The following is a 14,366-nucleotide window of genomic DNA, read 5'->3' on the forward strand; positions in this document are numbered from 1 at the left end:
AATATTAATCAAATATGAAAAAGAGGTCTTCAAGAGACCATTCCCTAATAGTGCTAGGAGAGCTCAGAGAAACTCCTTTGGGGAGCTTTTTTTCTTCTTTAAAAGTAGCAAAGAAAATAGGGAGATGGTAACAAAATACAGGGAGACCCAAGCCCAATACAGTATTATATTATTTTAGTTATTAGATAACTAAAATATGTGAGTCTTCACTTTTCCTGCTGTAGGGGGGTTTTAAGCCTGAAAAACTGTTAATTTTTAGTTCTAATCACCTTTACATACCTTCTCATGCTCTACTTCATCTTCAAAACCTGTTACATAATAAGAGCAGGTGAGTCTACTTCATGGACCACCATAGTGTAAACTACCATTTTGTCCTGGGACAGGCTGTACTCAGGCTGTACTCAGATCAGATGAAATACCTTCCTTTGAAAATAATCGGCTGTTTTCTGTAAAGCCTTCTTGGCTTGGAGGATGACATTACCAGAAATGATCCTTGGAGAAGGCCAGAACAATTTACTTTGCTGATGCTTAGGCAGGTGCTATGTGTAAGTGAAGAAACGAACAGGGGAGCTGTAGGTGACTGCAGAGATCTCTGCTGCTACTGCACACAAAACGTTACTTAGGTCCCTTAGCTAAGTACAGGCATGGAACCGAGGCCCCAAAACACAGCATTGTAAGACTTGCAGGCAAGCCAGCCATAAAGCTAGGAGCAGAAGCCAAGCTCTATTGCAAATTCCATGTTGCTGTGGTATTATATATCCCTAAGTGCATCTCTCTAATGGGCACTTGTAGCCAGAAAGTCAGCTGCCCTTCTCTTGGTGGTATTTCGTGCTTTGAATAATGAGCAAGAAGGGTTTTGTTGGTCATTTAAATGCCACAATCCAAGCACTTAAACACACTTAGCAGGTTCCAAATCTCCCTGTTTCTGAGCCAAGTGGCATTTTGAAAAGCATTAAGTTAAGTAGCCTCTCACAATAATTTTGCATTCCCTCTTTGAGCTTTCTGTACCAGAGCCCACTTTGAACGTATTGCTGTATTGATTTTGGTATTCTGCCATTCTCAAAGCTTTTTTCTGGATTTTTCCATTGAAGCAGTTGCTCACTCAGATGTGTGTGTTCAGAGGGGAATCGGTTCCACGTGCTACACCTTTGGAGATGACTTTCCTATTGCTCTTCCTCAAGGATTAGATGGGAATTAGTGCCTAACCATATGCATAGAGAAACCAGGCAGCAGATGTGAGGTCCCCAGTTGTTGAATATTTTAGCTGGTGTTTCACCCCCCCAAAAAATCAGAAGCTTTTGTTACTGCATCAAGAGAAAACATGGCAAGTTTTAGCTCCAAAGGCAGTTTTTGCCAGGGTGATCTGAGTAGACCAACTTAAAGGACAGCTGACAAAAATCCCAATGCAGTGATTAACATAATTAACCACCAGTATCTGAGGATTAGCACAGCCGTGGTTACTAGTGCTAGGTGCAGTAATGTGAACAGAAGAGGAACAAGCAGGTGCAAGAAATTCCCTGCATTCTGACAGGCTGTTTTGCAGCTCAGCCTTCTCTGGTCTCCGGGTGCAGTGGTGAAGTAGCTTTCAGTCGTGTTTGGAAATGCATACAGGCAGCAGTGTTTGCTCAGTGCTCAGCTTTTACTAGCCTTTGGAGAATGGAAAGCTCGGCTCCTGATGTTCGTCTCACCTCAGCGACTCACTGCCTGCCTGACCAAACTTTCAAAACCAATTTCTAATTGCAGATGCTCAATTTGAGCCATCGTGGCCTGAGTTTTGAGGAACTCAGAATTCCCGTAGCTCAAGTCAGAATCAAGGGGGAAACTTGCAAAGAGGATCTTCAGCCATTACCTGTTTGTTTTGAGACCCTCATCTGCATGATGCAGTGGAAGGGAAGGGCAGCCCTGCTGCCTGGCCATGCTTCTGGCGTGTCCTCCCTTTAGCTCAGCATTTTTCTCACAAAAACCAAGACATAGCCTGGTAATCACAAGGAGATTTTGTATTTTTTAAGCTGCTTTTTGCATTGTGGTATCTGGAATCCAGCTATAGTTTGATATAGAATGATATATAGAATATTTCCCTGGAGTTATTTACTAAAATGTGGGGTGCACTCTACAGCCCCTGGATGTCCAGCTGGAGAATTTAGGTAAGTGGGCATTTATTGTCACAGGTTCCAGGCTGGACCTAAAAGTGGGAGCTTCCCAACACAGCTTTGAATTTTCAAGTGAGAGCCAATACAGTACCTGAGTGGATCAGCAACAGGGGTGAGACACAGGTATAGTTAAGTCCTGCACAGTGTTATTTCTCATACAGGCTTGTCTATCAGATGTGCTTCATTTGGCTGATTTAGTTTGGTGTTTTTCACTTCTCTCTCCCTGCTGTTTGGTTTTAGAGGAAAAAAGATAAGACAGTAACAGGGAGTGCTGGGGTTAGTGTATTTGTGTTGTGTTTCTGAACAGCCTGACTGCTCTGGCAGGTCAAGTGACAGTTCTGCACAGCAGTAACCTCACCAACTTCTGCCTGCGAGACCTGTCCCACTCTTTCTGTGGTCCCTCCTACCTTCATGAGGTGACCTGCCTCTGAAAAGACTTGTAATTTTAAACAGAAGAAAGGAAAATTACAGAAGACACTATTGGACAGAAAGCTGTTTCACAGTTGTTTTCAGCCAGGTCAGCCACAGCTTGTGTTTGGAATTAAAATCACCAAATACTCAGTAAGAAAAATAGTGGGTGTCTTGCACTGCCTTTTCTCCTGGGATTTCATCAAAGGGTAAATTAAATAACATTATAGTTAATGAGGTACCCTTAAGTGGCATTGTATTTGTCTTTTTGTGAAACAATACAAGCTTTAGAACTATGGACAGTCCAGTTTTGTCTAACAGATACATGAGACCTTTGGAGGAAATTGCACTGGAGAGAGACTCACTGCCTCTAGGGAGAGGAGGACCAGCCCATGTTTTAAAAGTCTGACTTCAGCCTTTGCTGTGCCATTTGCCATGCGTTTGGTTAGACATTCTCTAGAGCTCACTCTACTGAAAATCTTTATTATGCAGAATTCGCCCCCAAAAGTTTATCTCCTCATCAGTCAGGTCCTGAATGCAGATTGCAGCTCTCTCTAGAGTTACTACAGAGCCTTTTCCATTTTAATAACTTTTGGGTGTCCTAAGAGACTGATAGGCAATGGAAATTATACAGCACTTGTCAAACCTGCTCCTATGCTTTCTTCGAAATACCCAAAATGGAGGCAGAGAAGTAAAAGTTTTCTACTTAACTTGTCTTCTTGTCCATTTGGTACGATTACTCTGTGTGTCAGCTTTAAGAAGGCTTAAAAAGGGAAAGCTGATTATTAGATACAGAAGAATAATCAATCACACGTAATGGAAAATTATTTTTCCCTTCTTTTTGTGCTGCATTACTCAGACCATCAATTACTGGGGAAAAAAATCCCTGCCTCATATAGAAATTTATTATAAGTAGAAATTTCTTATAGAGGAAAAATAGCATAAATACCCTATTGATTTTGTAAGTAGGAAGCACACATGAGTTTTCAATGATGGGATAATGATACTAACTATTGTAGACCTCCAGGGAGTTTTCATGAGGTTGCTGGCTCTAATTAAGAAAATGTTTTCCAGTCACCTCTATTCCAAGAAGCACCTTGCAAATTTCTTGCATGCAAAGAGATCATGATCTTAGAGACTCTCAAAATAGATGTGCTATATAGAATGAGGCTATCAAGGTTAGAATAAAAAAGTCCAGAATGGAATATTTCTTCAGAATTTAAAAGAAAAAGAAATCTATCTGAAAAATAGAAAAAAATTAGTCAAGATGCAAATTTCAGCGATATTTTCTGAACTTTTTTCATTGCTGACACGATTTTTTTGGATGCGCAAACCATGATGATACTTGTCTTTGTATGCCTATGAATGCAAAACACAAGCAAGGATGGAAGATGTGACACTTCTCTTATCTGTAGGTTTAGTGCAAATATCAAATCCTGCATGGAACAAAAGGAGGCTGCAGGGCAGCTGAGGATGCTTTGTTCATGTGCCTCTTTTTGTCTTAGCATGGGAATAGCTCCTCCGAGAGAGGTTCCTGGATAATGGGAATCAATGGGATGTTTTCTCTTTTGTGGAATGCCAGTAGCTGGCGGTGAAAACTCTGCATGATTTATCTCTCAAGAGTAGATTCATCTTTGTTATCTGAGGCACTGGAATTAATCACTGTGGCAAACTTTTAGTTTAGGATATTCTTTAGACAGCTAATGAACCAAAATCAAGAAGATTTAATGGAGCTCTTACCTCCTTGAGTGTTGCATGAAAGAAGAGGGCAAAACTTCCCCTGTTCCATTGAGAGAACTTTGCTGATCTGGCACTTAGAACAAAAGCCATTAATTGTCTTAAATGACTCCAGATAATAAGGTTTAGTAATTGGCTTTTGTTTTAATACAGCTTTGAAAGACTAAACCCCATAAATCTGTGTAATGCCTCAGAATAAGCAACAGTTAAGAGGCAGGTTCGACTTCACAAATAGTGCCTGTCCAAACGGGATAAAGCTGCATCAGTTCAGTTACATGAATGATCTCTAACATAGTTGATGTTAAGAATAATTTTAAAATATGGATTTGTTTGGGCACTTGGAGGTACAGAGTGGAAATAAGGTAATTTGGTTGCAGTGTATGAGTACAGTTTTGCAATGAAATACATTATTATTGATTTAGTGTTGGTATGGAAGGTTACAGGCTCTTTAGGAAAGACAGGCCTGGCAGGCGGGGAGGGGGAGTTGCTCTTTATGTTAGGGATAGGCTGGAGAGTATGGAACTCTGTCTGGGGACAGGTGAGCAATTAACAGAGAGTTTGTGGGTCAGGGTTAAAGGGAATATAGCTATGGGAGACATTACTGTGGGCATCTGTTACAGACCGCCTGATCAAGGAGAACCTACGGATGAAGCACTCCATAGACAGATAGGAAAAGCCTCACGCTCGCAGGCCCTTTTTCTCATGGGTGACTTCAACCACCCTGACATCTGTTGGAAGGACGGTATGGCCCGGCACAAGCAATCCAGGAGGTTCCTCGATTGTGTAGAAGACAACTTCCTTCTGCAAGTAATAGAGGAGCTGACAAGGAGAGGTGCCGTGCTGGACCTCGTGCTCACCAACAGGGAAGGGCTCGTTGGAAATGTGACGATCCAGGGCAGCCTTGGATGCAGCAATCATGAGATGCTCGAATTTGAGATCCTCAGGACAGTGAGAAGAGTATGCAGCAAGCTCACTGCCCTGGACTTCAAAAGAGCAGACTCTGGCCTCTTCAGGAACCTGCTTCGGAAGGTGCCATGGGATACAGCCCTAGAGGGCAGAGGGGCCCAAGACTGTTGGTTGATATTCAAGGATCACCTGCTGCAAGCTCAGGAGTATTGCATCCCAACCAGAAGGAAGTGCAGCAGGAGGGCCAGGAGACCTCCTTGGACGGATAAGGAGCTACTGAGGAAAATTCAAATGAAAAAACAGGCTTATAATAAGTGGAAGCAAGGACAGGTGGCATGGGAAGAATACAGACTACAGTCCCTAATGAAGAGTCCCTCCCCAGCATCCCTACAGGCCCCCTTCAGATACTTGAAGGCTGCTATAAGGTCTCCATGCAGCCTTCTCTTCTCCAGGCTGAACGGCCCCAACTTTCTCAGCCTATCTTCATACGGGAGGTGCTCCAGTCCCCTGATCATCCTCGGGCCCTCCTCTAGACTTTTTTCAACAGTTCCATGTCTTTTTTATGTTGAGGACACCAGAACTGCACACAATACTCCAAGTGAAGTCTCACAAGAGCAGAGGGGCAGGATCACCTCCTTCGACCTGCTGGTAATTCTCCTTTTGACGCAGCCCAGCATACAGTTGGCTTTCTGGGCTGTTAGCGCACACTGAAGCCGGTTCACATTCATTTTCCCATCGACCAACACCCCCAAGTCCTTCTCCACAGGGCTGCTCTGAATCTCTTCTCTGCCCAACCTGTAGCTGTGCCTGGGATTGCTCCGACCCAGGTGTAGGACCTTACACTTGGCATGGTTGAACTTCATGAGGTTGGCATCAGCCCACCTCACAAGCGTGTCAAGGTCCCTCTGGATGGCATTCCTTCCCTCCAGGGTATCAACCGAACCACACAGCTTGGTGTCATCGAAACTTTAAAATCTTCAGGGGAGTTGTGTAACAACAGCATTTCAAATCAAGCGGCAAGCAGCCCGATTTTAGAAGTGAGATTGAAAGTGTTGTAAGACAAGTTGATGAAGAACCAAACAACAACCTAATTTTACACATCCACAGCTCTGAAAATCCAAATACTAATGTCTGTACTCAGTATGTCATTGCTCATCCTTCATGCTTCACTTTTACTTGCCCAGTTGCTCCCTTCCACCTGTACATATTAATACCTGGAGTCTGCTTTTAGCATTAGGACACTGTGGTGATCATAAAAAAAAGTACAGTAGTTAGTCCCTGACGGTTAAGGGCTCTAAGGTCCCAGGAAAGGATTTCTCCCATGTTTTCTTTAAATGGAAATGCTGGGTTGTTTTTTTTTGTTTTGTTTGGGAGGGCAGTTTTTGGGGGTGTTTTGGGTTTTTTTGATTTTTTTTTTTTCTGCCAGTATAGTAGCAAATATTCGTGTTCATGCAGCATGCTCTGCAATTAACAGGAACTGTATAATTAACTCATGTCACCACCACATTGTGAAAGTAAAAGCAAATGTCCTTGTCCCTTGGCAGGGGCAACTGCGTGGCAGCAAATTTGCATTATAATAGCAGCTTTCATGGGGGAAAGTTGATCTTTTTTTCTCCATACTTTTATTCTCTTCAAATCCACAAGGTGGGGAGTTCATGACCTCAGACAAATGGAACAGCAGAATACCGTGCTTGAGTCTAGCAATCCTAACTGGTTTTAGTATTTGAATTCGCAAGAGAAATTGTTTTTCTTTGGGTAGGTGTACTGTGTCCGGTGCCTGTATGTCCAGGCACATTGATACCAAGGAATAACTTGTTGACTCTATCTTTTCCTACATGACGGAAGCTATTAGCGTTGGCAGTCTTCTCCCAATGAAAAGGTACTTCTGAATTGCAAGACATCTTTTGTAAAACAAAAATAGTCTTTATTTACATTCATGTTGCATGTGTCATTTCTTGTGTGTCTTTTTTGCCTTTGCTGTTCATGTCTCTATCTCCTTTCTAGTCATGTTAATTTTTATGGCCATTCATTTTTTTCATTTATTTTGTTTTAACTCATCTCTGTATTATACTTGTCTGTCTCTAATCTGGTTTTCTTTTATTTTCTTTTTTCCATGTCACAGTAGCGTCTAAGTTGTATTTTGTCATCCAGATTTGGTTGCCTTGATTCACCTGTATGTCCTTCTGCCCTCAGTTCTGTGACCATTCCTACTCACTCCCCTTTTAACTGTGGTAAAGGTATTCTGTTGAAAGCGAAAAACTACATTTAAGATGTGGAAACATGGAAGAGAGAGAGAGCGTGGTGTTCTTCAGTCCAGAAAGTTCTATTTCATTAATTAGAAATATCTGTGAGGGCAGAACTTTGATTATGCACATCTGTACAGTTAATCAGAGTTCATTATTTTTCTCAAGTAATAGGTGGCTTTTGGCACATCACCATTTTCTCTCACTTAGGGTCTAATCCAGGATTCACTGAGAGCAACAGACTGCTTCACTGGCCAGTTAGCTTAGGCTCCAGACATCTGAATGTGGTTGAACAAAGTGAGTGGGCATCTGGATTTCCTTGTGCATAGTACACAGATATCCTGCATGGACTGGCCACATGTTTGTTTCTGAGTGACAAATCTTTTCAAGTTTTGAAACCAGATCTGGAGAAAAGGCCTTCAGGAGGAAGTTTCATAGCATTTGCAACAAGGAAAAATGAAACTCACTCTGCAGCATTCTTAAAAGATTCGAATGATTACTTCTTCTTTGGTAATTATTCAAGAAGCATGAAGACGTCAAAACAATCTTAGCAGCTTCCCAGGGAAAACCCTGGTAAAAGCTTGTGAGTTTGGTGTTTTGGGTTGTTCTTTTATTTTCTTCTTTTTTCCTGAGACACCTGAGACAACACACTGCACTGGCTTTAAACCTGGTGGGGATTATATTTATATTGAGCTGGAGGCCATCATAGTATATAATGCATAATTCAGCCTGACCCTAGCATGTTTTCCCAAAAGTGTATTGTTAACATTCTTAAGACAGATGGGTTGAAGATTCAAAAATATTATGTATAAATAGTTCAATTAAATTCAAGATTATGCAGCACTTTCTACTCAGAGAGGGGAAGTTTATATATTTATTAAAATAAGTTTATTCATTTTTATTTTGCCCTCTTTGCTGACAGTTTGGTGGAAGAGTTCTTCACCGCTGCAACCAGTTGGAATCAGAGGGCTGCATTAATCCATACAGTGAGGCCACTGTGAGATAAGCCACTCTCTGCTGCATCGTCTGTATCGTGTTTGAACACTAGCTTGAATGGATGGTTGCAGTGAAAAGCAACTGAATTGCTGTGTCAAAGGTCTTCAGCAACAGGTTTCTTAGCTTGTTGCCTCTCTAAAGGATTTGAGCTCTTGGCGCTGGTGTTACAAGAATTTGCATTGTTCGCATACCAAGCAAATATGATGGAGAGTGGGAACATAAAATACAGCAAAATTTCTTAGTGACACACATTTTAGCCATGATGACTTGAGGATCAGTAACACACTGGAAGGGTTCTGTTACTATAAGCTTTTCTATGATTTCTGGCCATTTGTTCTTATAAAACTTACTACTGTACCCAGAAACCTTGTCTCACATAGTTATTATACTCAGTTATTGACATATATTTAATTTTATCTGTATTTTCAGAAAATTATTTTTCTTCTTAAAAGTGCTGTAAATGATGCAGTCCTATCTTCGCTCTGTTTATGTGTGATTTCTGTAACACTGCTATTAAATTTTTGTTTGCATCTAGTGTGCAAGCTACATAGTCTCACATTCAGAAGTAGGTAATGGGGCTGTCATTTCAGTAGATCCACATGTGGGAATAGCAGGCAGTTTGCAATGTTCCCTCTCCTAGTGATCTTCTAATGTAATTAACTTCTACAGCAGCACGATGATACTTTAAGCAGTTTAACCCCATTATTTCCCTCCTACTGGGGTTCCTCACATGCCTGAAATCTGAATGCCTCAAGTCCTTGAAAAATATTTTAAACAACATAGTTTTTATCACCTTGAATGATACATTGTATGTGATTTGATGGTTTTGTTGCTTGAAAAATGTCTGGATTTTCCTCTCCCGTTAATTCCCATGTTCAGAATGAATCATGAATATTGGAAATGAATAACATACATAACAGGAATGAAATGGCATCAGCTTTCAAGAACATTTCAGTTGCCTCTTTTGATTAGCCTCAACAGGAAATCTTAGCTATGACTTGTGTGCTTTTTTAGCTTGTCTGCCGTGAACCAAATAAGATGTAAATTCATCTCTGTGAGCATGCACAGTTAACAATGGAATAACAGTCCTTCCCTAGATATTATACAATAGGATGGAATGATTCACCAATGTAATGTAGGCACCTCTGGAAATGTAAGTAGGGCCTTATTCTGGGTGACTCAGGCATGATTATAATAAAAGCAATAAAGAGAAGGGAAGAGAGAGGGGGGTGGGTATTTGTAAGGCCAGGAGCTTCTCACAAGCACACATACTTGGCTTGTTTAGACAGCATTTATAGGTCATTCTGGTTGTCTTTAAATAATAAAAAAAGCAAACAAACAACCAAAACAAATAAACCAAAACAGGCTGTACTGTATTCCATTATCTCTGCTAACACACCTAAAATAAATCATTCATCATCTGAAGCCTGTGGAAATAATCAGGTTTTGACAGTAATTTCAGATGAGTTGGCTCTGTAGGAACATCAGGCAAGTTTCTTTCTCTAGATACTCATTAGTTGCCCTTTTTAAGTCCTACCAAGTTACAGAGATGATATTCCAAGCTGAATAGATGCACCATCTTCCCTTTGTGGACAGACATAATTAGGCACACACAGGCATGTTCTGAATTCAGAAGAAAGGATGTACAGTGCCATCTTTCCCTGGTGATTCTACTTGGCTTCTTTATTCTGCAGTCATTGCAGTTCATTCTGCTGGCATTGTCAAATCTCATTTCCCAGAAATCTCTTTCTGCTCCCCAGTCCCCAGGATTAGACAGTTTAAAAAAGGAGAGAGGAGAAAAATACTGCTATCCAAATTTGGGCAGATGGACATTTAGCATTGTCTAATGATGCTAGTTTATTGCAGCACACTGAAGGAAACCTGAGTTCACTACAGGACAGACATTTGATATGATAATGATTTCTGCATTGCCAGAATGGTAACTGTAAAGAAATGCACATGAAAATCAACAAGGTGCTTGGTGACAGCCAGCATGGCTTCACTAAGGGGAAATCCTGCCTGACCAATTTGGTGGCCCTCTATGATGGGGCTACAGAACTGATGGACAGGGGTAGAGCAGTTGATATCATCTACCTGGACTTGTGTAAAGCGTTCGACACTGTCCCACACGACATCCTTGTCTCTGAATTGGAGAGACACCAATTTGATGGATGGACCACTTGGTGGATATAGAACTGGCTGGATGGCCGCTCACAAAGAGTTGTGGTCAATGGCTCAATGTCCAGCTGCAGACCAGTAACGAGTGGTGTCCTCCAGGGATCGGTGTTGGGACCGGTCTTGTTCAACATCTTTGTCAGTGACATGGACAGTGGGATTGAGTGCGCCCTCAGCAAGTTTGCCAATGACACCAAGCTGTGTGGTTTGGTTGACATGCTGGATGGAAGGAATGCCATCCAGAGGGACCTTGACACACTTGTGAGGTGGGCTGATGCCAACTTTATGGAGTTTAACCATGCCAAGTGCAAGGTCCTACACCTGGGACCCAGGCACAGTTACAGGTTGGGCAGAGAAGAGATTCAGAGCAGCCCTGCAGAGAAAGACTTGGGGGTGTTGGTTGATGAGGAAATGAACATGAGCCGGCTTCAGTGTGTGCTCATAGCCCAGAAAGCCAACCATATCCTGGGCTGCATCAAAAGGAGAGTTACCAGCAGGTTGAAGGAGGTGATCCTGCCCCTCTGCTCTTGTGAGACCTCACCTGGAGTATTGTGTGCAGTTCTGGTGTCCTCAACATAAAAAGGACATGGAACTGTTGGAACAAGTCCAGAGAAGGGCCACGAGGATGATCAGGGGACTGGAGCACCTCCCGTATGAAGACAGGCTGAGAAAGTTGGGGCTGTTCAGCCTGGAGAAGAAAAGGCTGCATGGAGACCTCATAGCAGCCTTCCAGTATCTGAAGGGGGCCTGTAGGGATGCTGGGGAGGGACTCTTCATTAGAGACTGTAGTGGCAGGACAAGGGGTAACGGGTTAAAACTTAAACAGGGGAAGTTTAGATTGGATATAAGGAAGAAATTCTTTCCTGTGTTAGGGTGGTGAGGCACTGGAATGGGTTTCCCAGGGAGGCTGCAAATGCTCCATCCCTGGCAGTGTTCAAGACCAGGTTGGACGAGGCCTTGGGTGATATGGTTTAGTGTGAGGTGTCCCTGCCCATGGCAGGGTGGTTGGAACTTGATGATCTTAAAGTCCTTTCCAACCCTAAGTATTCTATGATTCTATGATTCTAATTACTGAATTCTCATTAAGTTCAGAATAAAAACAGTCTGTCTGCAGATCCTCCAGTGCTTTGTTTTACTGTTTTGGAGATGTTTCTTATAAAGTGTTTGCTTCTGTTAATATTTATGAACATAAAGGGACTGGGAGAGTAATTAATAATTTGCAAAAGTTGATAGTTTTCTTAATAAACAGAATATTCTTATAGTTAATGAGTAGTAATAAGAATGGCGAAAGGATTAGGGAGATACAGTCCAGATAAGCAGCTCTGGTACTTAAGTGCAACTGTAGCAAATGTACTGAGCTACTCCAGTTAGCTGGTAGACCAGCCCATACAATCTAAAAGCATCCGGCGCTGTATCTGTTCGCCTTGCCCGCTCCCATGGTTAAGCTCTAAAAGTGAAGTGAAAATCATAAAGGAGCAGCAGTATACATTCAAGCAAATAAGAAAGCAGTAACAATGGTGCAAATGACACATAAATTGAATCCTGTCTTCATTCAGGTCACAGAGTTTGTCTATGACTCAGTATACACTCCTTGTAAAAGAGTGGTGATGGAGAGAAGCTAACAGCATTTCTTAAGAGCCTCATTTATTCTACTGCATTGATAAGCTCCATGGAGCTGATCTGTTGAGGGGGCTCTTCAAAATGGAAATGCATTTCTGAAAGCAAATTCTATTGATGGCAGTCAGTAATGATGAGTATCTCATCACTGATTAAGAAACTTTATTGTCTTTGCAGCACTTCTTAGTGAAACAGGCAATAGGAATTTAAAACAAATAGACTATATCCATATTCAGTGGATAGCCTTCATGGAGATTCTTCTAAAACACAGAAGATTTAGGTGGCTTCACAACTTGGAAATCAAGTTTCCTCTAGGGTAATAGGAAAAATTTACCAGTTTAATAGAAGAAATATCAGCATTCCAGGAGCTGTGAAGCTGTGGCGGAGGAGTGGGAGAGAAAGCATGGCCTGGCTTTTCATGTTATTGTTGGCACAGCAGCAGCACTGTGCTACATGGGAGCTATGAACATCTATATCCCATCAGAGCATATACTCTCTCAGGAATATCCTGACCTAAGCAGAGGAAGTAATTTCACTGGCAGTCTGAAATTTCCCCAGTGACATAGTTTGATTATGTCTGTGGCTTAGATTTGCATTCCAGAATGAGGAATGTTTCTTCTAAAGGAATCATGCTGGTTGGCAGAACCCAAAGCTATTTCAGTCTCTCCAATCCTCTCCCTTCTTAGCAGGTACTGGGGCTGGAGAAAGTAGGGACTGCTATTTCAAAGGCAGCTTGTATTAGACATATTAAAAAAAAAAAAAAAAAGAATGGGAGCAGTGAAAAAAGAAAGAAAGATGTGGGAAAATCCCAACTATTGAGCCAGAGCCAGCATAAATCAGTGTAGCTGTACTGCACACAGTAAAATTTGGGATATTATCCTTATTTACACTAGCTGAGAATCTGACATCTAATTCATCTGTGAAAGAAAATGTACAATGGAATTAAACCCCACTAAACTAGTTCTTTGCTGTACCAGCTCAGTGCTTAATGCCACTCCAGCAGAGCAGAAAATGACACTTCCATTTTAACAATTTACGGCTTTTTCAAGAAAAAAATACAGAAAATATGCAGCCAAAACCCAAACAAAGTAGCTGAATTGCAGGGTTTCAGTCTCTTTTAGTGATACATTTCTGGAAGGCAATTTTCTGTTTTACTGGTCATGGAAAATTAATCATATGTTTGATGATTTGTATCCTGCTGTTGTAATCTTCTCTTCATTTTTTTTTGGCTCCATATTATTTAATCTCAGTAAGTGTCATTTCTAAAGAGAACGGAATGAACTGAGGGCCTCCCATCTATGTATCCGTATCTTTTTATCAGCATTTTTTAATGACTGGTAGTCTGATACAAGCCTTTTAAATTTAACAGCTAACTGTTGTCAGTTCCCTCTTCAGTCATGGATGCATCTATGTATACAAATATATATGCTTGTGTGTGTGTGTGTGTATACATATATGTGTATATGTTTGAGAAATACTTTGGCACTGGCAGTGTAAAAAAAAAACAGTAGGTTTTTTTTTACAGAAGATATTCTAACCCTCCATGTAGTTTAATACAGAATGTTTTCATTTGTGGAAGGTGGAGGTGAGGGGAAGGTGAGAGTTTTCTTTAAACACCTAGAATTTCATGGAAGAGCTCCAGTTCTCCTTAGTAGCTTCTGTAGAGTGATCCAAAACCTATAAAAACATTATTTTATTCTCTTAAGGACATAGGGATTTTCTGTGGGGGGCTGAGCACAACTACCTGGGGATTCTCTGAGCAGCTTTAGTCAAAATAGGATATGACTAGAAAAAGCTCTTTGAATTTCCAGAAGCCCATACAGATGGAACTGCCATTCCTTGTAGCTTCTCTGGCTTTGCTTCTGCCCTAGATTTCAGATAATCTGGATAGCTATCATGGTTTTCACCCCTAAATTATCAAAAAGCCTGTTAGGTCTTCTCCTAATCTGTTATTTGCATTTACTCACTGTTCTCATACTGAGTGGTTCACCAACTTTAATGAAGTGGAACGAATTAGGGAAATGCTATTATAATTTACTTCATAAAATAGGAACCAAGGTGATGAGAAATAAAAGGCTTTTAAAAATTTGTCCAGATTTACCAAGATCATGCAGGATGTTGAGACAGTGTTGAA

At 41.3% G+C, this 14,366-nt stretch overlaps 1 protein-coding gene across 3 annotated transcripts in view; it reads left to right on the forward strand.

Annotated features, from left to right (window-relative positions):
- The window catches only part of ST7 (suppression of tumorigenicity 7), a 149,498-nt gene that overhangs the window by 62,899 nt on the left and 72,233 nt on the right, over positions 1–14,366 (forward strand). The gene's annotated exons all lie outside the window — the stretch shown is intronic.

The sequence above is a fragment of the Pezoporus wallicus genome, unplaced genomic scaffold (genome assembly GCF_028554395.1).
Source record: "Pezoporus wallicus isolate ANWC-B61680 ecotype Strahan unplaced genomic scaffold, APGP_CSIRO_Pwel_v1 contig_3858, whole genome shotgun sequence".
In the NCBI taxonomy this organism is placed as follows: Eukaryota; Metazoa; Chordata; class Aves; order Psittaciformes; family Psittacidae; genus Pezoporus; species Pezoporus wallicus.